The sequence below is a fragment of the Prionailurus bengalensis genome, chromosome A2 (genome assembly GCF_016509475.1).
Source record: "Prionailurus bengalensis isolate Pbe53 chromosome A2, Fcat_Pben_1.1_paternal_pri, whole genome shotgun sequence".
Classification (NCBI taxonomy): domain Eukaryota; kingdom Metazoa; phylum Chordata; class Mammalia; order Carnivora; family Felidae; genus Prionailurus; species Prionailurus bengalensis.
Window position 1 is genome coordinate 2074761 of NC_057348.1, and position 21169 is coordinate 2095929.

General features: G+C 42.0%; 2 long non-coding RNA genes across 2 annotated transcripts in view; one reads left to right on the plus strand and one right to left on the minus strand.

Moving 5' to 3' along the window:
• Nucleotides 1-19277, plus strand: part of LOC122486665 — a 33435-nt gene extending 14158 nt beyond the window's left edge. Inside the window, exons 2-4 of the long non-coding RNA XR_006298202.1 lie at nt 7572-7757; nt 11116-11247; nt 16998-19277. This is a non-coding gene — a long non-coding RNA (uncharacterized LOC122486665). The remainder of the gene's footprint in view (nt 1-7571; nt 7758-11115; nt 11248-16997) is intronic.
• LOC122486666 lies at nt 5805-6493 on the minus strand. Its single transcript, XR_006298203.1, has 2 exons — nt 6324-6493; nt 5805-5930 (listed from the first exon to the last, which is right to left on the minus strand). It is a non-coding gene; the product is annotated as an uncharacterized LOC122486666 (long non-coding RNA).
• Nucleotides 19278-21169: the final 1892 nt, after the last annotated feature.

The window sequence follows — 21169 nt, forward strand, 5'->3', positions numbered from 1 at the left end:
TGTCACATGCCAACATTCCAGACTCCCAGAAGGAGGGCAGGAGTTCTGCTCGAACTACATTGCTTATACAAACAGTATAGACGTAGCCAACCTTTCAAAGGACAGCAGTCGGGCCTGCTGTGTTAACTCTTGTCTACAGTCCAGGCCTTTGGCCCTTGGTTTACAGCAAAATAGTTATCAGTGGGAACCATATGGCAGGATGAGACCATCTGCCAGTGCTGATCTCTGTTATGATGTTTAAGGATAGTGGACTTTGGAAAAAAGAAAGGCTTTTCTTAGAAATCCAGCTGGATTCCTCCTCAAACTTCTGTATCCACCTTTTTGGCTGGCCTATCAATTCAGACACAACACAACTCTGCCCAGTAACTGGAAGTTGACCTGAATGTCTCCCACAGCTCAGGCAGTGTCAGCACATGTGACACACACAGGAAGTACAGTCCCAAAGGAGGCAGAGAGGGCACAGCTGTCAGGGTGTCCTGAGCACACATTGGTGCATCAGGCAGTTCAGGCTCAGAGGTCCCTGTGTGGCTTCTAATGTGTCCCCTTCTGCCCCTAGAGTTCTCTGTCCTGTCCAGATAATTTAGTTCAGTCCTTGACTTTAGAAGGACTGCCTCACTCCCAGATGGCTTGCCTGCCCTGACCCCCTGCTTCATTCGCCTGGACAGTGTCTCCAGGTGCTCCATATGGGAATAACAGAGCCAGGCAGTGCCAGCCAGACTCACATGGGTCAGCCCAGCCATCTGCGCTCAGACACTCACAGCACTTTAGAAAGGTGGCGTGAGGTTTCCTTCAGGAAGGATTTTGAGAAACAAAGTTGACATTGGCCTCTGCCTTCCCCATCACCTCACTAGACACCAGACTTGTGTCCCACTTAGCCATTATAACATGACATTTTAAAACCAGCCCCTCCTCTCATCCAGACCTTTCCCGTGGAAGAGGCGTAGAGAAGAGGAATAACATTTCCATGGAAAACATTTTGATACAACTTACTGACACATCCCGTTTAAAAGTTGTTCAGGACGAGATGCTAAGTTTTCAAAAATGAATTTGCACAACCTCCCACTCATTTTGTCCTGATGATTTATCCAGCAAGCAGCCCAGAAGAGAGGAGTATGTTTCTGGAGACCACCACCTTAGTAGAGTGTGCATACCAGGAGGAAGGGCAAGGGAGGTGGGTCAGGCTTCCAGAAAGCAGATGAGAGTTGTGATGAGAGTTGTGACATCAGAGCCTGATGTCAGGGGTGGACAGAGAGGCCACTGTCCCTGTGTTGTGCCCTCCCCAAACGAACAGCTTTTGGTAGGAATCACAAGTTAGCAGTACAGTCGGTCTGTGTATCAGATGATCGCTGCAAACATTTATGTCTGTTTTTACCATCCACGCGTCGATCCAGAAGCAAGAGCACAAAACAGAAAGCCTGCGACCTCCCCCTCCTTTTTTTAATCATTACTAATTTACTCAGGCCCCGAGCAGTAAATTCAGCATTTATAGTGTTGGCATTAGGGCTGCCAAGCAAGATCATGGGCTAGAATGCAGGAGAGGCTAGGGGAGTGGTACGCCAAGGCAAGAGCTTTTACAAACGCAGCTTGCAACTCTGAGTTCACACCCACACTGGAAAGGCCCTGATCTGTAATACCCATTTCCAAAGTCTGAGTGCACATCAGGTGGCCTAAAACTTTTAACCGTCAAGATTTTAAGCTTGAAGCATGCCCCTACCTTTATTTTCATGCGACGTCATTCATGTAAACTCCACAAATTCACAGCTGTATTTCTTCCCAATATTTACAAGTACTTCCAAAAGTTCCTGAAACACTTCATTCACAATTTATTCAGTGTGTTTGTATGAATTAATGACGAGCTCCTCACTGCAACTGTTACTGCCCATAGAGAAAATATACATCACACCCCATGCATTTCCTGTTATCTGACTTGCCACAGTTTGCTTTCCCGAAAGGTCCCTATTTCCTTATAAACCACACCTTTGCCATGTTGACAATCTCTCTTTTCTCACAAAAATACAAGACCAGGAGTGTTAACACTTGTTTGTGTCATGCCTCTACATCCAGGGCCTAGGCTGTCCTGGTTAGCTTTAAACCTAACTGTATACATTTTGAGACTAAAATGCTGGGTATATGAGGGCTGCTCAGAAAATAGCATCAAGATGCGACTGGGTGGCTCAGTCGGTTAAGCATCCGATTCTTGGTTTCGACTTGGGTCATGATCTCAAGATTTGTGGGTTTGAGCCCTGCATCAGGCTCCACACTGACAGCACAGGGCCTGCTTGGGAGTCTCCCTCTCTCTCTCTGTCTGTCTCTCCCCGACTTGCATGCACACACTTGCTCTCAAATAAAAACTTAAAAAAAATCAAATTGTACCAGAAAGAAAAGTCCTTGAATTTGTACAAACCTAGTAACCCTGACAGAATAAGTGTTGCCTAAGTTGGTAATTAGTTGATTTCACAGTCCATAATCGCAATGGGATGTTTTAATATATCCCCAGAGTGAAAAGTAAAAAAGAACATTTCTTAGTATCCATGTTGGGGGATCACATGGAAATGCTGACAGCCTGAGAATGAAAGTCAAGTGCTCGCTGTCTGTTTTGAGAGTACTCTTGATTAAAGGGGGCAGGAATCACTACAATAGTCTAGAAGTCAGTGTCCAGTCTGCTTTTTGTATGTCTCATGCATATTTGACAGTTAATGAATTTGAACCGAGAAGTCTGTGGGGAAGACATTTAGGGAAATATTCCCAGACTTACCCACATTTCTGTAATGAAATCCAGTATAACCATCTCCAACTCCATCTATACATTTCATTATGTCACAGGTCTCTATTCTTAATTCAAAACTTACTGTCCAGGTCACGCGGAGAAGTAAGGAAAAGAGAAAATTGCAGGAGATAAAGATTGCTCTTTGTAGAGTTTTGCATACTTACCAAATTTTGCATCAAACAAGACTATTTTAGTAAGAAAAATACAGAAGTGATATCCACTATGTGCCATACTAGAAGAGTAAGAAAATGGCTAAAGTCCTGTTGTTCTAATGATACAGAAAAACTATGGTTTTGTTCATCTCAGCCTGTCAGTAGCCATGCTATTGGCTAGGAATGCCTGGGGGCACTCCCCTGAGCCATACTACTTGCCGTGAGCCTCCACAGACATGTCCCATCCAGAGCTGTGTTGTGACTGGACTGTTCCTTGTGGTTCTTCATATGACTGTAAGATGCACCTCACCAATGGCCATCATGGAACTTACAAGAACTAGGTTTAATACAAGTCCTGGAGAGTACATAGCACACCTGGGCCACATAGCAAGGTTGTGAGTACAGAGAGCATGCACACCGGGTGTTCTACATACGTTGGGGTCAAGGGTGGAGGGTGGTTCCCTACCTGTTGGTTCTATTGGCAGCTGTATTATACAACCAGCAAGGTTTATTCTAGATGGAGCTTTGAAGTGGATGTACTGTCAGGCACTTACCTACAATACAGAAGAGTTAAGTTTTCTGTAACATTAAAAAAAAAGCACCTTTCTGTAACATTAAAAGGGCACTTGAAATTACTATGGTTCAAATAAACTACAAAGAAAGAAAAACGGGAAAATCAGGGGAACACTATTCAAACATATGCACTCTAGCTGAAAGACTTGGAGAGTTATTTCTTACATGAACATTTTTTTTGTGAAAGAACTGGAAATTCACTATTTAGGGGTCCATTTTTTTAAGTTTATTTATTTTGAGAGAGAGAGCAGGGGAGGGGCAGAGACAGAGAGAGGGAAACAGAGAATCCCAAGCAGGTTCCATGCACAGAGCCCAACACAGGGCTTGAACCTACAAACTGTGAGATCATGACCTGAGCTGAAGTTAAGAGTTAGACACTCAATTGACTGAACCACCCAGGCACTCGTAGGGGTCCATTTTTAATTTTAATTTTTTAATGTTTATTATTTTTGAGAGAGAGAGAGAGAGAGAGAGAGCATGAATAGGGGAGGGGCAGAGAGAGAGGGAAACACAGAATCGGAAGCAGGCTCCAGGCTCTGAGCCATCAGCCCAGAGCCCCATGCAGGGCTCGAAGTCACGGACTGCCAGATCGTGACCTGAGCTGAAGTCGGACGCTTAATCAACTGAGCCACCCAGGCGCCCCAGGGGTCCATTTTTTAAATGAGGTAATGACAAACACAATACCATATTTATATCTTCTATATTTCTTTCCTGGCATGAATTTTCTGGAGTATTATATATAAATCAGTGCAAGGTTTTCCAACATTACTTACAATTATGGAACTCCCCTCTAAAAAGTATGACTTAACAAATTTTTCAAATATTCCATGCCTTTCTGGAGCTACTACCCAGTGTGCATCCTCACATAGTTTCAAAAGGATGAGGGCCACTTGAAGGCTTTCCCACACTGTTTACATGTGGGGTGTCTCTCCCGTGTGCATCCTCAAGTGCTTCTGTAAGGACGAGGACCAGCTGAAGGCTTTCCCACATGTGTACATTTATAAGGCTTCTCTCTGGTGTAGGTCCGCACGTGGCCTTGGAAGGATTTGGAAGAAGTGAAGGCTCGCCCACAATTTTTACGTTTATACAGTTTCTCTTCAGTGTGAATTCTCACATGTTCTCAAAAGGTTGAGGGCCAACTGAAGGCTTTCCCGCACTGTTTGCACTCGTAAGGTTTCTCTCCAGTGTGGGTTCTCACATGCCCCTGGAAGGACTTGGGGGGACTGAACAATTTCTCACAGTGCCCGCAGTTAAACAGCTTCTCCCCAATTTGCACTCTCACATGTATATGGAAGGTTTAGGGCCAAAAGCTTTCCCACACTCCTTACACTCATAGGGCTTCTCTCTAGTGTGAGTCTTTTAGTGTCTTTGAAAAGACTGGGGATAACTGAAGGGTTTTCCACATTGTTTACACTTACAGGGCTTCTTCCCAGTGTGTGTTATCACGTGTCTTCAGAAGGTTGAAGGATAACTGAAGGCTTTCCCACATTCCTTACACTTATATGGCTTCTCCCCAGTATGAGTTCTCATGTGTCTGGTAAGACTGGTGATCTCTGGGACGGCTGTACCGCAATGCTTGCATTTATAGGTTTTCTCCCCTTTGTGACTCTTTATATGTTGAGAGAGGGAGTAGGGATGCCAGAAACTTTTCCCACATGACTTACATTCACAAGGCTTCTCTCCAGTGTGTGTTATCATGTGTCTTGGAAAGACTGAAGGATAAATAAAGACTTTTCCACATTCCTTACATTTATATGGCTTTTCTCCTATGTGCATTTGCACATGCCCAGTAAAACTTGAGAACTGACTGAAGGCTTGCCTGCACCACTTGCATTCATAGGTTTCCCCCTGAAGTGTGTATCTTCCTATGTTGAGTGAGGGAGTAAGAATGGCAAAAGTCTCTTCCACATAATTTGCATTCATACGGCTTCAGTGTGTGTTATCATGTGTCTTTGAAAGATTGAGGGATAAATGAAGGCTTTCCCACATTCCCTGCACTTATATGGCTTCTCCCCAGTGTGAGTTCTCATGTGTCTAGTGAGACTGGAGAATTCATGGAAGGTTTTCCCACACTGCTTGCATTCACTGTTTTCCTCTGTAGTGTGAATCCTGATATGCTGAGTGACGGAGCAGAAATAAAGAAAGGTTTTACCACGTAATTTACACCCATAGAGTTTCTCTCCAGTGTGAGTTCTCAGGCTTGTGGGATAAATGAAGGCCTGCTTGCATTCCTGACATGGATATGGTTTTTGCCCACAGTGAGATCTGACACGCCTCTTAAGGGAAGAAAGATGTATGAAGCCATTTCCACACTTGGTGCATTCATAGAGTTTTACTCCAGTAGAAATATTCTTGCGGGAATTAAGATGGGGACAGTGGCTGCACGTGTCTCTGTGTTGATTTCCTTCATTGCTTTCACAGAATCTGTCACAGGATTTCTGTTAAAAGTCAGAAGTACATTATCAATGTTATGTTTATTAGTGATTTGTTATTAGCAACTAGTAAGTATTATAACTAGATGACTAACTTCATTTTAGTATACAGGAAGTTTTTCTACCCTCTGTGGATTGTCTTAGAGTTCATTAAATGCCCTGGAAGTGACCTCAGCATGTTCACTGTTCATTACTATTTGTTATGTATGGGGTCTTCCTAGAATCATTCCTAACTGAATTATGCTTCAAACATTCAAGGTCTCAGTCAAGTTTTTGAAAACTTTCTTAAAATTCTAAATAAATAGATTTGGAGCTGGATTTTTTTTTTTTTTAAAGTTCATGACCTACTAAAATTCTGTCCTGGGATTGCGACTTTTTTATCTTGTGAACGCAACTCACCTCAGATGTCTTGCATGGTTTCCATGCTGATCTTCAATGCTATGGTCTTCCCAATTTTTTCTAAAACGTAGGCACAAGAATTATTTCTTGTGAATTTCACTATTTTCTGTTCATTAGATATTTTTTTTCTCAAGTGCATCCTGTGGAACCAACCCACTGGCTTTAAACAGCGTCTTGTAATCAGAAACAAAAAGGTGAATGAACACATGAGAGGAAGAAGGCACTTCTGAGCAAAGAAAGACTTTGATGACTTTAGTGCTTTCAAAACTTCATCAATGGTAGGCAAAAGGGGTCAACATAGTACACTAGTAATGACTGTCACAAGGTTTCCAAGAAGAAACCTCTCTGTGAACCAAAACAACACATGAAGCCAATACCCAGACTATTGAAACCAAAAGAGAGCTTCAGGGCTTCTAAACCAAAACAAAAATAAAACCTCAGGGTTTTTTTTGTTGTTGTTGTTGTTTTTGGAAAAGACTCAAGTTTTTATTCCAAACTCATTGCTCTTTTTTTTCTAAATATGTGTATTTATTTTTCAATATATGAAGTTTATTGTCAAATTGGTTTCCATACAACACCCAGTGCTCATCCCAAAAGGTGCCCTCCTCAATACCCATCACCCACCCTCCCCTCCTTCCCACCCCCCATCAACCCTCAGTTTGTTCTCAGTTTTGAAGAGTCTCTTATGCTTTGGCTCTCTCCCACTCTAACCTCATTTTTTTTTTCCTTCCCCTCCCCCATGGGTTTCTGTTAAGTTTCTCAGGATCCACATAAGAGTGAAACCATATGGTATCTGTCTTTATCTGTATGGCTTCTTTCACTTAGCATAACACTCTCCAGTTCCATCCAGGTTGCTACAAAGGGCCCTATTTCATTCTTTCTCACTGCCACGTGGTACTCGATTGTGTATATAAACCACAATTTCTTTATCCATTCATCAGTTGATGGACATTTAGGCTCTTTCCACAATTTGGCTATTGTTGAGAATGCTGCTATAAACATTGGGGTCCAAGTGCCCCTATGCATCAGTACTCCTGTATCCCTTGGGTAAATTCCTAGCAGTGCTATTGCTGGGTCATAGGGTGGGTCTATTTTTAATTTTCTGAGGAACCTCCACACTGATAAAACCTCAGTTTAATGAATACATTTCCACTACCATGGAGACATTATTAGATTCTAGGTCTGTGATGGCTGTGACCACATCTGTCTTATTTACCAGTGTATTCCTTTTCCACATTTCAAACCTAGGAAAAGCACAGATGAGAGATATTTGTTGGCCTGAAGCCATCCTTACCCACTGAGACCAGCATCACATCTCTGTAGAGGTTCTTCTGCACAGAATCCAGCAAAGACCACTCCTCCAAGGTGAAGTCCACAGCCACATCCTCAAAGACCACTGAGTCCTGACATATACAAGTGTGTGGAGGAAGAAGGGTAAGTCTGAAAGCACTGGGGAACTAAATCGATTCATAGAAGGTTCAAAACGGAACTTCTGGTCTCACAATACGTGACCTGACTGCTAATAGGCTTTCTTGAACCACTAAGGAATCAACCTTAACTCTACATTTATTATGACCACTCTTGTCTTACTCCTTTCTATCATTAGGCCCCAGACAGATATGCCATGCATATGAAATAAATACTTCTGTTGGAAAGTATGCAGTAAAAGGGTAACAGAGTTCAATTATCCAAACCTATTTCAATAATCCTTTAGGACTCATTAAACTGAGTTCTAAAGCACATTCTTTAGGACTAGCCCTTGACCAGCTCCTGGGAGGAAACATGCAAGCCCTTGAAATACAATGGTAACTCTGTGCATATAGGTGGGGCCTTGGGCCGTGGCAGAGCTCATGCTAACAATATGATTTTTTATTTTTTTTAATTTACATCCAAGTTAGTTAGCATATAGTGCAACAGTAATTTCAGGAGTAGATTCCTTACTGCCCTTTACCCATTTAGCCCATCCCCCACCCTCAACCCCTCCATTAATGCTCTGTTCTCCATATTTAAGAGTCTCTTATGTTTTGTCCCCCTCCCTGCTTTTATATTATTTTTGCTTCCCTTCCCTTATGTTCACCTGCTTTGTATCTTAAATTGCACATATGAGTGAAGTCCTACCACCACATCTTCTTTATCCATTCATCTGTCGATGGACATTTGGGCTCTTTCCATACTTTGGCTGTTGATAATGCTGCTATAAACATTGGGGTGCATGTGCCCCTTCGAAACAGCACACCTGTATCCCTTGGATAAATACCTAGCAGTGCAATTGCTAGCTCATAGGGTAGTTCTATTTTTAATTTTTTGAGGAACCCCCATACTGTTTTCCAGAGTGGCTGTTTCCCACCAGCAGTGCAAAAGAGATCCTCTTTCTCTGCATCCTTGCCAACATCTGTGTTGCCTGAGTTGTTAATGTTAGCCATTCTGACAAGTGTGAGTTAGGTTCTCATTGTGGTTTATAGTTCCCTGTTGATGAGTGATGTTGAGCATTTTTTCATGTGTCGGCCATCTGGATGTCTTCTTTGGAAAAGTGTCTACTCATATCTTTTGCCCATTTCTTCCCTGGATTTTTTTGGGGGTGTTGAGTTTGATAAGTTCTTTTTTTTTTAATTTTTTTTTCAACGTTTTTTATTTATTTTTGGAACAGAGAGAGACAGAGCATGAATGGGGGAGGGGCAGAGAGAGAGGGAGACACAGAATCGGAAACAGGCTCCAGGCTCTGAGCCATCAGCCCAGAGCCTGACGCGGGGCTCGAACTCACAGACCGCGAGATCGTGACCTGGCTGAAGTCGGACGCTTAACCGACTGCGCCACCCAGGCGCCCCAAGTTTGATAAGTTCTTTATAGATTTTTGATACCCTTTATCTGATATGTCATTTGCAAATATCTTCTCCCATTCTGTCAGTTGCCTTTTAGTTTTACTGATTGTTTCCTTCACTGTGCAGAAGCTTTTTATTTTGATGAGGTCCCAGTAGTTCATTTTTGCTTTTGTTTCCCTTGCCTCCAGAGACATGTTGAATAAGAAGGTGCTGCAGCCAAGGTCAAAGAGGTTTTTCCCTGCTTTCTCCTCGAGGATTTTGATGGCTTCCTGTCTTCCATTTAGGTCTTTCATCCATTTTGAGTTTCTTTTTGTGTAGGGTGTAAGAAAGTGGTCCAGGTTCATTTTTCTGCTCATCGCTGCCCAGTTTTCCCAGCACCACTTGCTGAAGAGACTTTCCATTGGATATTCTTTCCTGCTTTGTCTTCTCTATTCTTGATCTACGTGTCTGTTCTTGTGCCCATACCATACTGTCTTGATGATTACAGCTTTGTAATGCAGCTTGAAGTCCAGGATTGTGATGCCTTCTGCTTTGATTTTTTTTTTTTTCCAAGATTGCTTTGGCTATTTGAGAACTTTTCTGGTTCCATACAAATTTTAGGATTGTTTGTTCTAGCTCTGTGAAGAATGCTGGTGTTGGGGCGCCTGGGTGGCGCAGTCGGTTAAGTGTCCGACTTCAGCCAGGTCACGATCTCGCGGTCCGTGAGTTCGAGCCCCGTGTCGGGCTCTGGGCTGATGGCTCGGAGCCTGGGGCCTGTTTCCGATTCTGTGTCTCCCTCTCTCTCTGCCCCTCCCCCCCGTTCATGCCCTGTCTCTCTCTGTCCCAAAAATGAATAAACGTTGAAAAAAAAAATTAAAAAAAAAAAGAATGCTGGTGTTATTTTGATAGGGATTGCATTGAAGATTTTTCCATTTTTTGGTGTCTTCAATTTCTTTCATAAGCTTTCTATACTTTTCAGTGTATAGATTTTTTACCTCTTTGGTTGGATTTATTCTTAGGTATTTTATGGGTTTTGGTGCAGTTGTAAATGGGATCGATTCCTTGATTTCTCTTGGTGTATAGGAATGCAACAGATTTCTGTGCATTGATTTTATATCCTGCAACGTTGCTGAATTCATGGATCAGTTCTAGTAGTTTCTGGTGGAATCTTTTGGGTTTTCCATATAGAGTATCATGTCATCTGCAAAGAGTAAAAGTCTGACCTCCTCCTGGCCGATTTCGATGCCTTTTATTTCTTTGTGTTGTCTGATTGCAGAGGCTAAGACTTCCAATACTATGTTGAATAACAGTGGCAAGAGTGGACATTCCTGTCGTGTTCCTGACATTAGGGGGAAAGCTCTCAGTTTTTCCCCATTGAGGATGATATTAACATTGGGTTTTTCATATATGGCTTTTATGATATCGAGGTATGATCCTTCTATCCCTACTTTTTGAGGGTTTTTATCAAGAAAGCATGCTGTATTTTGTTAAATGCTTTCTCTGCATCTACTGAGAGGATCGTGTGGTTCTTGTCCTTTCTTTTATTGATGTGATTAATCACATTGATTGTTTTGTGGATATTGAACCAGCCCTGCATCCCAGGTCTAAATCCCAGCTGGTCATGTGTGGGAGATGTAGGAGAAATACATCAAAGGAAAAGACTTCAAACGAAAGGCTGGAGCAGGTGCAAGGCCTTAGGACATGTTTTCAGAGCTGAACGTGGCTGCTGCTCTTAAGGAATGCCTTGAGGCATTAGCATTGTCCAGGGCTGGATCCTCCTTCACTCCCGACCCTTCCTGGCTTCATAAAGAACAATTATCTAGAAATTCAACCTTGAAAAACAAAACCATTAAGTTGATTAATACACTTGCTGAGCTGACTTTATGCACGTAGCCTTTAGCAATTTCCCTACTAAAAGGGGGCTTCATTCTGGAGTCGGGGCCTCATTCCAACTCGAGTATGAGGACCTTCACTTAACTGCATTTTGCTTGCAGACTCTTCTTTTGCGACTCCAGCCATACTCTCTGCAACATCTGGTGTAGTCGGCGGGATACAGTGCGGCAAACAGTTTTCGAGACTACTTTTGGTTTACAGTCGCGAAGGACCAAAGTGGAGCGGTAGGACAGGTAAATCTCAGCTTTGGGATAGTGAAGTTACGGGAAACTCCCAATCTCATGATTAAGAGGCTTACTCTAAATTATTCTGTACTTTATTAGAGTTCAGGAGTCAAAGTAAAAAGGGGAACTTTTGATGAGCTCTGGTAGTTGGTTAGAAAACACTGCTATTGATTTACCCCTTCTGGAAAAAATCTTTTAAACCTTAAACAATGGAGATTGATTATGAAAATGCTTAGATGCACTCATCAAAATGGAGATACCATTTCCTTAAAAGTCTGGTCTTTATGCTCCTTAATTGAGATGGCTTTACAGCCTTTACATCTGACACAGAACAAAATATAGGTTCACCTAAATGAAAACTCATCCGGAAGAAGGAGACGAGTCGGATTTTACATCCAATAGTTTTGAGGATGAGTCTCCTTCTGAGGGAATCAAGGCTGTAGCACCTGAGGAAAATACTTTACCAGGATGGCCTCCGCCACCACCCACAAATGATAATTTGGAGGCTATTGCCCCCCCCCCCCTTATAATAAAGGACACCCCCCCTCCTTTACCTGAGGATACAAAAATTCCTACTCATATTAAACAAAAAACTGCCTGTCCAGTTACTTTCAATACTTTTTCTCTTTTTTTTATTAAATTTTTTCTTCAACGTTTTATTTTATTTTTGGGACAGAGAGAGAGAGACAGAGCATGAACGGGGGAGGGGCAGAGAGAGAGAGGGAGACACAGAATCGGAAGCAGGCTCCAGGCTCCGAGCCATCAGCCCAGAGCCCGACGCGGGGCTCGAACTCACGGACCGCGAGATCGTGACCTGGCTGAAGTCGGACGCTTAACCGACTGCGCCACCCAGGCGCCCCTCAATCCTTTTTCTTTTCTTTTTTTTTTTTTTAATTTTTTTTTCAACGTTTATTTATTTTTGGGACAGAGAGAGACAGAGCATGAACGGGGGAGGGGCAGAGAGAGAGGGAGACACAGAATTGGAAACAGGCTCTGAGCCATCAGCCCAGAGCCCGACGCGGGGCTCGAACTCACGGACCGCGAGATCGTGACCTGGCTGAAGTCGGACGCCTAACCGACTGCGCCACCCAGGCGCCCCTCTCAATCCTTTTTCTAATAACCAGCCCCGCATATAAGTTCCTCCCAGGGAGCATGAGGGCCCTATCATTACACCTCTGATGCGAGGGTTGATAAAGGCTAAAGAGGAAGGAGATTTAGAATTGATACAACCGGTATCAGAACTATTTCCGGTTACTCTGAATGCTTTCCCGCCAAATGCACAATATCTTAATGGAGGCTATAATGCTGAATATTCTCAGATCCCTGTAAAAATCCGGAAGGATCTTCAAATGGCTTGTGCCCAATACAGCATTAACTCTCCTTACGCAGGGCTTACTTTCTGCATTTGCTGAGACCGAACGCTTGATCCCTAAAGATTGGGAAATGTTGGCTAGAACTGTTTTATCCCGTGCTGAATATTTATAATTTATGACTTGGTGGGAAGATCAGGCTAAGATTCAAGGGGAAAGAAACCTTCATGATGATATTCCTATTGACAAAGAACAACTTTTTGGACAAGGAGAATATTCTCAACTAAGAGATCAATGTGGTATGAGTGATCAAGCGACGCAACAAGTACAAAATTGTTACAAGATGGCTTGGCCACATATAGCTACTCCAGGCGAGGTTACCCCCTCATTTACTGAACCTTATGTTGACTTTTTAGCAAGATTAAGAGATGTTTTGGAAAACAATTCCTCAAGAGGGCCTAAGGGATTTGTTGCTTCCCATTGTGCCTACAATAATGCTAATTTGGAATGCCAACAAGTTCTTCGTCTGTCCAGTAAGAGCAGCTGCTGGGTCCACAGCTGACTATGTGAAGCATGTGCTGATTTTGGCACCCCACTTTACAATATGAACCTACTTTAAATTAAAAAAAATTTTTTTTAACGTTTATTTATTTTTGAGACCGAGAGAGACAGAGCATGAACAGGGGAGGGGCAGAGAGAGAGGGAGACACAGAATCGGAAGCAGGCTCCAGGCTCTGAGCCATCAGCCCAGAGCCCGACACGGGGCTCGAACTCACGGACCGCAAGATCGTGACCTGAGTTGAAGTCGGACGCTTAACCGACTGAGCCACCCAGGCGCCCCGGGATGGGCCCTTTTAAATCTAATACGGAATGCTCTGGTTGTGGGAAAATCAGCCATAGGAAGAAAGACTGTCAAAAAATGAAGGACAAATTTATGATAATAGTACCAGTACTAATAATCTACCCATATCGATACCTCCAACTGCTTTATGCCCTCATTGTGAAAAAGGACATCGTCGGGCCACTCAGCGCCATTCCAAATATCACACAGATGGGGCATTCTCTTTAATCTTCTAATATTGATCAAAATCAGGGAAACTTCTCACGGGGCCTAGCTCAGGGCCTAACAAACAAAATGAGCCTTTATCCAGTCAGCAATGGGTCTCAACACCGCAACACCGACGGGTCACAGACCTCTGTCATGCAACAACTGGGAGTGCTGCCTTTGATCTCCCTGCTATTCAGCCAGTTGTTTCATAGCCATCTTTAGGTGTTGTTAAAGTTAGAACAGGGGTTTATGGGCCTTTGGAAAAAGACACAGTAGGCCTTATTTTTACACGGAGTAGTCTTCCACTCAAAGGTATTCATGTATATCTGATGTTATTGACTGTGATTATGAAAATGAAATTCAAGTTATGATATCGACCGATAACCCTTATACTATTCAACCAGGGGATAAAATTGCTCAGTTACTTATTCTTCCTTATGTAGGGGGCCAAAGCAATCCTGTTCTTCAAAATGGAGGTTTTGGTAGTACTGGCAAACAACCATATTGGCAAACTTTTTTGAAAGATCCTCACCCCGAAACACATCTTAAAATTAATAATACATCTTTTATAGGATTAGTGGACACTGGAGCTGACATAACCATCATATCTGAAAAGTTATGGCCTTCATCTTGGCCTGTCGACAACGTACCTGTAAGTTTTACAGGACTTGGCTCCTTAGGGCGAATAAAAAGAAGCCAACAAATTATGAGATGTGAAGGACCCAAGGATCAATTCTTAAACCCTATGTGGCTAACACTGCCATTAATCTGTGGGGCAGAGACTTACTTCAACAATGGGGTGCATATATTAATATCCCGTCTATATCTACTCAAAGTAAAAATAAAATGTGCATCATGGGATATGATCCATTGAAGAGATTAGGTAAAAATCAACGGGCATTAAAACACCCCTTGATATTTTCCCCAAACATAAAACCGTAGGGCTAGGATATCCAAATTTACCCTAACGGCCACTGCCAGGGAACAAAAATATGCGCTGCCTTTAAAATGGCTTATTGATGAGCCCATATGGATAGAGCAGTGGCCGCTTTTTCAAGAAAAAACTGGCAGCTTTAAAATCTTTAGTTTCCGAACAATTAGAAGCGGGACATATTGAACCCTCAACTAGTCCCTGGAATTCTCCAGGTTTTGTTATTTAAAAAAAAAATCTGGGAACCGGAGAATGCTGAGTGATCTCTGAGCCATAAATAAAATCATACAGCAAATGGGGCTCTACAGCCTGGCCTTCCGACGCCTGTTGTTATCCCTCGAGATTGGAAAATTATAGTTAGTGATCTTAAGGATTGTTTCTTCTCCATTCCCTTAAGCCCTAAAGAATCTGAGCGATTTGCATTCTCCGTTCCTGTGGTTAATCATGAAGAGCCCATAAGCCGATTTCAATGGAAGGTTTTACCCCAAGGAATGTTAAATAGTCCCACTCTTTGTCAGCTCTTTGTTGCAGAACCTCTCCGATATTTACAGTCTCAGTTTCCTCATGCTAAGACCATCCATTACATGGATGGCATCCTAGTAGCTGTACCCGAATGACATGATTTATATGCACTCTTTTTAGCAGCTCAGACAACCCTCTCAGAATATGGCCTTATTATCGCAGAAGACAAAATTCAGCTTGAAGATCCCTTATTCCATTTAGGTCAAAAATTAGTACAAAATTCAATAATGCTTCAAAATGTTCAAAGTCGTAGAGATACTTTGCATACTTTAAATGACTTCCCGAAGTTATCAGGAGACATTAATTGGCTACGGCCTACTCTGGGCATACCTACTTATCAACTGACTCATCTTTTTGATCTACTTAAAAGGGATTCCAGTTTAAATAGCCCTAGAAAATTCCGGAAGCATCCCAAGAACTACAGTGGATTGAGCAGAAAATTGCTTCCAGTCAGCTTCCTCGAATTAACCCCTCACTACCCGTCTCTTTGTTAATTTTACCGTCACCCCATTCCCCTACAGGAGTGCTTTGGCAGGCTAATGGAATCATGGAATGGATATTTCTAGCCAACAAAGCCCTTAAAAAATTATCTACATATTTAGACAAAATAGGAATGTTAATTTTTAAGGGTTGAGAGAGACTTCGGGAAATAACAGCCCAAGACCCTGAGACAATCATAGTACCTCTATCTCATGCACACAAATATCCATGGCATATCGACAGTGCATTTCATGGCAACTTGGAGTTGCAGATTATATAGGTCCCATCGACAACCATTATCTAAATCCAAATTAATTGGATTTATCAAAACCACCTCCTTCATCATGCCTCGAGTTGTACAATCAGTACCTGTAAATGGACCTAATTATTTCATGGATGCCAACAAGTCTGGCTATTCTGCATATTATGATCCTACTTCTAAATGTGTAAAATCCCTGTATGCCTCGGTACAAAAGGCTGAACACTTGGCCATATTCTATTGCTTAAAGACGTTCCCTCCTCCATCAATATCGTAATGGATTCAGCCTATTCTAAGCAAGTGATTGAAAATTTGGAAATCATTAATATTTACTCAGATGGCTCAGAATTGTCTGACTTATTCCTTCAGGTCCAATAATATCTTCAGCACCAATCCCATCCTATATACATTACTCACATATGATCTCATTCTGGCCTCCCCAGCCCCTTGGCAGAAGGAAATGCTACAGCGGATTCCTTATTGACAGCCCCTGTTCCTACAGCACAAGAGTTTCACAATCTTATTCTAATGCTAAAGGCCTAAGTAAACGCTTTTCTATTCCCCTTAAACAAGCTAGAGAAATCATCACACACTGCCCTACTTGTGGGCCTATTGTCATTCCTCCGTACTCCCAGGGGGTTAATCCCGGAGGTCAGTAACCTAATGACTTATGGCAAATGGGTGTTACTCATGTTCTGCAATTCGGCTGCTTTGCATATGTACATGTATCAGTAGACACATATTCCGGTTTTATACGGGCTACACCTTTGACAGGGAAAAAACCAGCCCACGTTATACAGCATCTTTCAGAAGCGCTTGACACGACGGGGCTCCCCCGGAATCTTAAAACTGACAATGGCCCGGCTTATACTTCTCACACTTTCCTTGTATTTTGCCAAAAATGGGGCATTCCTTATAATCCACAGGGTCAAGCCATTATTGAATACACTGATCATACATTAAAAACCATGTTACAAAAACAAAAACGGGGATATGGCCTTGAATCCAAAGAATCAGTTAATGAAAACATTACTTACACTTAATTTTTTGGATTTAAGAGGTGAACAAGAGTTCACCGCAGCCGGAAAACCTCACACAATCTTTAATACCAGACCCCTTTCATAACCGATATTTTGGAAAAATGATAATAACCAATGGTGCCTGGATATGTTAAATTGTGGGGTCAAGGATTTGCTCTTGTATCCACAGATAGAGATATCTGGCTTCCAGCCTGGCGATCAAAACCACGATATGAACAGTTGGACGAAGAGAAAAAGATTCGACAATTTTCGACCACTGGAGGAAGATACGGAAGAATTAAGCCTGGAACCCAAGATTATAAGGAGGGTAGAAATAAGAACCAAAAATACAATGAAAGCCAAACCTCCAACATGGGGACAAGTGAAGATGACTCAAGAAGCCGAACAGATCCTCCAAAAAATGGGAACACTTAAGACTTCTACTGTGTTTATTGCCATGATGTCGGTTGTTACTTTAACTGGGAGTGCTAAAGAGAATCACACATATTGGGCTTATATTCCAAATCCACCTCTTAATAGATTAATTACATAGGATGATCCCTCTTTCCAGGCTTACGTAAATGATTCAGTCTGGTTGCCTGACCTTATGATAATAGAGGTCCATTTAAACCAGAAGACGAAGGAAAAGTAATCCCTGAATATTCTGTAGGTGCAGAGGGGCCACCTATATGCTTTGGAACAGGTGACCACTGTGTTTCATTCATAGGCATGGATAGCAGAAATACCCAATGGGATTAATGTCCCCATACTGTATTTACTACAAGGGGTCTCCATGAGAAGTCAAAAAACTACATACAATTACCCTCCTAAATTGCCTCGATGTCAAGAAAAACCATAAATCCTGAGGAACAGATTAATTGGGAGCTCTGTAGAGGAGAAGTTGGTAGAGTTCTTCTTAATACTTCCAAAGGAAGCGTCATTGATTGGGCCCCTGTAGGCTCTGCTCAGACCAAATACTCCAAAAAAGAGCTCTGATGGTGTCGATATCATGACGACATCCTTTCAGATATAACATCTGAACCCACTGTATGGCATGAAGGAGGGATGACTCCCCCCCAGCCCACGTTTACCTGATGGGCCAGTTCATTCCGAGCTTTGGAAAATTGGTACTGGATCATTAGGCATGTCCTCTTGGAAAGGCTGCTTAATGTCTCAAGTAAATTCTCCCTCTTTTTTAGATTAAATGAGACTCATAAAATTCAAGCGTGTGTCAGACTTCCTTTTCTGTTTATGTTAGGTATGCCTCATTGGGACCCTGAAAACAATCTTCTTACTTGCCATGATGGCTCTTTTTATACTTAATTTTATCCCTTTAAACAGGAGAGACAAAGCTTATACATCCTTAAGGCATGCAATCGGGTTTGGATGCCTGTAATTATGGATTGGTCTTGGCAATACTCCCCTGAAATGTTTCTCATAGATGAAATATTAAAATGTGTATTACATCGCACCTGATGATTTGTAGCTTTACTGGTAACCGCTGTACTTGGGATTATAGCTATTGCAGCTACAGCTGGTTTTGTGCTGCACCAGACTGTACAAACTACCCACTTTGTACAACACTGGCATCAAAATTCAGAAAGACTATGGAACAGCCAACGGTTGATTGATAGCCAACTAGAGAGCCAATTATCTGACTTGCAACAAGCCGTTCTTTTTCTAGGAGATCAACTGATTAGTTTACAACAACAGGTAAAGCTTCAATGTGATTGGAATGTAACCACCTTTTGTGTCACTCTCCATGTATATAATCAGTCCAAGATATCATGGGACCTTGTGCATCGACACCTTCTTAAGGTAATACCTCCACTGATATAGCCCAATTGCAAAAGGACATTTATGATACATTCAAAAATAAACTTGAGATGCTTTCTGGTGCTCCCTCTCTAGCTGAGATAACTAATTGAATCTCAGAATTGAATCCAATGAATTATACAAAACGCTTAAGCTTTTCTGCGATTGGTATTCTTATATTAATCTTTGTCTTATTTGGATATACCTAGTCTGGAGAAGAGGCCAATGACGAAGCCAAGAATATGCCTCACAAGCCTCTGTCTTTGTAGTTCAGCTTTGCCAAATGAAAGAAAAAGGGGAAGATGTGGAAGATGTAGGAGAAAAACATCAAAGGAAAAGACCAAAAGGGAAAGGCTGGAGCAGGTGCAAGGCCTTAGGACATGTTTTCACAGCTGAACGTGGCTGCTGCTCTTAAGGAATGCCTTGAGGCATTAGCATTGTCCAGGGCTGGATCCTCCTTCACTCCCGACCCTTCCTGGCTTCATAAAGAACAATTATCTAGAAATTCAACCTTGAAAAACAAAACTATTAAGTTGATTAATACACTTGCTGAGCTGACTTTATGCACGTAGCCTTTAGCAATTTCCCTAGTAAAAGGGGGCTTCATTCTGGAGTTGGGCCTCATTCCAACTCGAGTATGAGGACCTTCACTTAACCATTTTGCTTGCAGACTCTTGTTTTGCGACTCCGGCCATACTCCCTGCAACAGTCATGGTGAATAGTTTTCTTAATGTATTGTTGGATCTGGTTGGCTAATTTTGAGGATTTTTGCATCCATATTCATCAGGGAAATTGGTCTATAGTTCTCCTTTTTAGTGGGGTCTTTGTCTGCTTTTGGAATCAAGGTAATGCTGGCTTCATAGAAAGAGTTTGGAAGTTTTCCTTCCATTTCTACTTTTTGGAACAGCTTCAAGAGAATAGGTGTTAACTCTTCCTTAAATGTTTGGTGAAAGCCATCTGGCCCTGGACTCGTTTTTTGGCAGATTTTTTATTACTAATTCAATTTCTTTACTGGTTATGGGTCTATTCAAATTTTCTATTTCTTCCTGTTTCAGTTTTGGTAGTGTATATGTTTCTAGGAATTTGTCCATTTCTTCCAGATTACCCATTTTATTGGCATATAATTGCTCATAATATTCTATTATTTTTATTTCTGCTGTGTTGGTTGTGATCTCTCCTCTTTCATTCTTGATTTTATTTATTTGGGTCCTTTCCTTTTCCTTTTTGATCAAACTGGCTAGTGGTTTATCAATTTTGTTAATTCTTTCAAAGAACCAGCTTCTGGTTTCATTAATCCGTTTTTTTGTTTTTGTTGTTTTGGTTTCGATTGCACTGATTTCTGCTGTAATCATTTCCTGCCTTCTGCTGGTTTGGGGTTTTATTTGCTGTTCTTTTTCCAGCTCTTTAAGGTGTGAGGTTAGGTTGTGCATCTGAGACCTTTCTTCCTTCTTTAGGAAGGCCTGGATTGCCATATACTTCCCTCTTATGACTGCCTTTGCTGTGTCCCAGAGGTTTTGGTTTATGGTGTTATCATTTTCATTGGCTTCCATGTACTTTTTAATTTCCTCTTTAACTTTTTGGTCAGCCCATACATTCTTTAGTAGGATGTTCTTTAGTCTCCAAGTATTTAACAGTGTGATTTCTGATGCATGCCTCCTTTTGTACACCTGGGGCCTTGGGGCACATTGTATCAGACTTCTAGAGGAACTGGATGCTAAGAAGCTAAGACCAGCAACATGGGCATGCCCATGACCAATCCTCAAATAAAATCCAAGGCCCCCAAGGTTCACCAACTACAAATATTTCACAAATGTTGTCACACATTAAGCTCTATCTGTACAATTTCATTGAGAGGGGATGAGTTGGACCTTGAGCCTGATATCTCCTGGATTCTGCCCCATGTTCCTTTTCCATTCACTAATTTCAATACAGACCCTTTCCCAGTAATAAACTGCAGCACTGTGCATAACAGCTTTTCTGAAATAAGTCCTTCTGTGGAATAAATATTTCCCTGAGTCCTCATAGTGAGTCCTCATATCTGAGGTTGGTGTTGGAGACCTGACACAGAGAACCATCAACTCCCTGGGTTATAAAGTAATTCACTACAAGGGCTAATGGTAGTTTAAAACGGTCAGGATAATTAGTGAACTTGCAGACAGACTGATTGGTTATACAATCCAAAGAACAGAGAGAATAAAAATGTGGAAGTAATGTGGGGTACTGCCTAGTGTACCAACATACATGTGATGGCCATACAAGGACAGGAGAGAACAAATACTCAAGAAATAATGGCTAAAATGGGGCACCTGGGTGGCTCAGTCGGTTGAGCATCTGACTTTGGCTCAGGTCATGATCTCGCCATTCATGAGTTTGAGCCCCACGTCGGGCTCTGTGCTGACAGCCTGGAGCCTGTTTTGGATTCTGTGTCTCCCTCTCTCTCTGCCCTCCCCTGCTCATACTCTCTCTCTCTCAAAAATAAATATTTTAAAAAATTTTAAGAAGTAATGGCTAAAAATGATCCAAAATTATTGAAAATCAAATACGCCT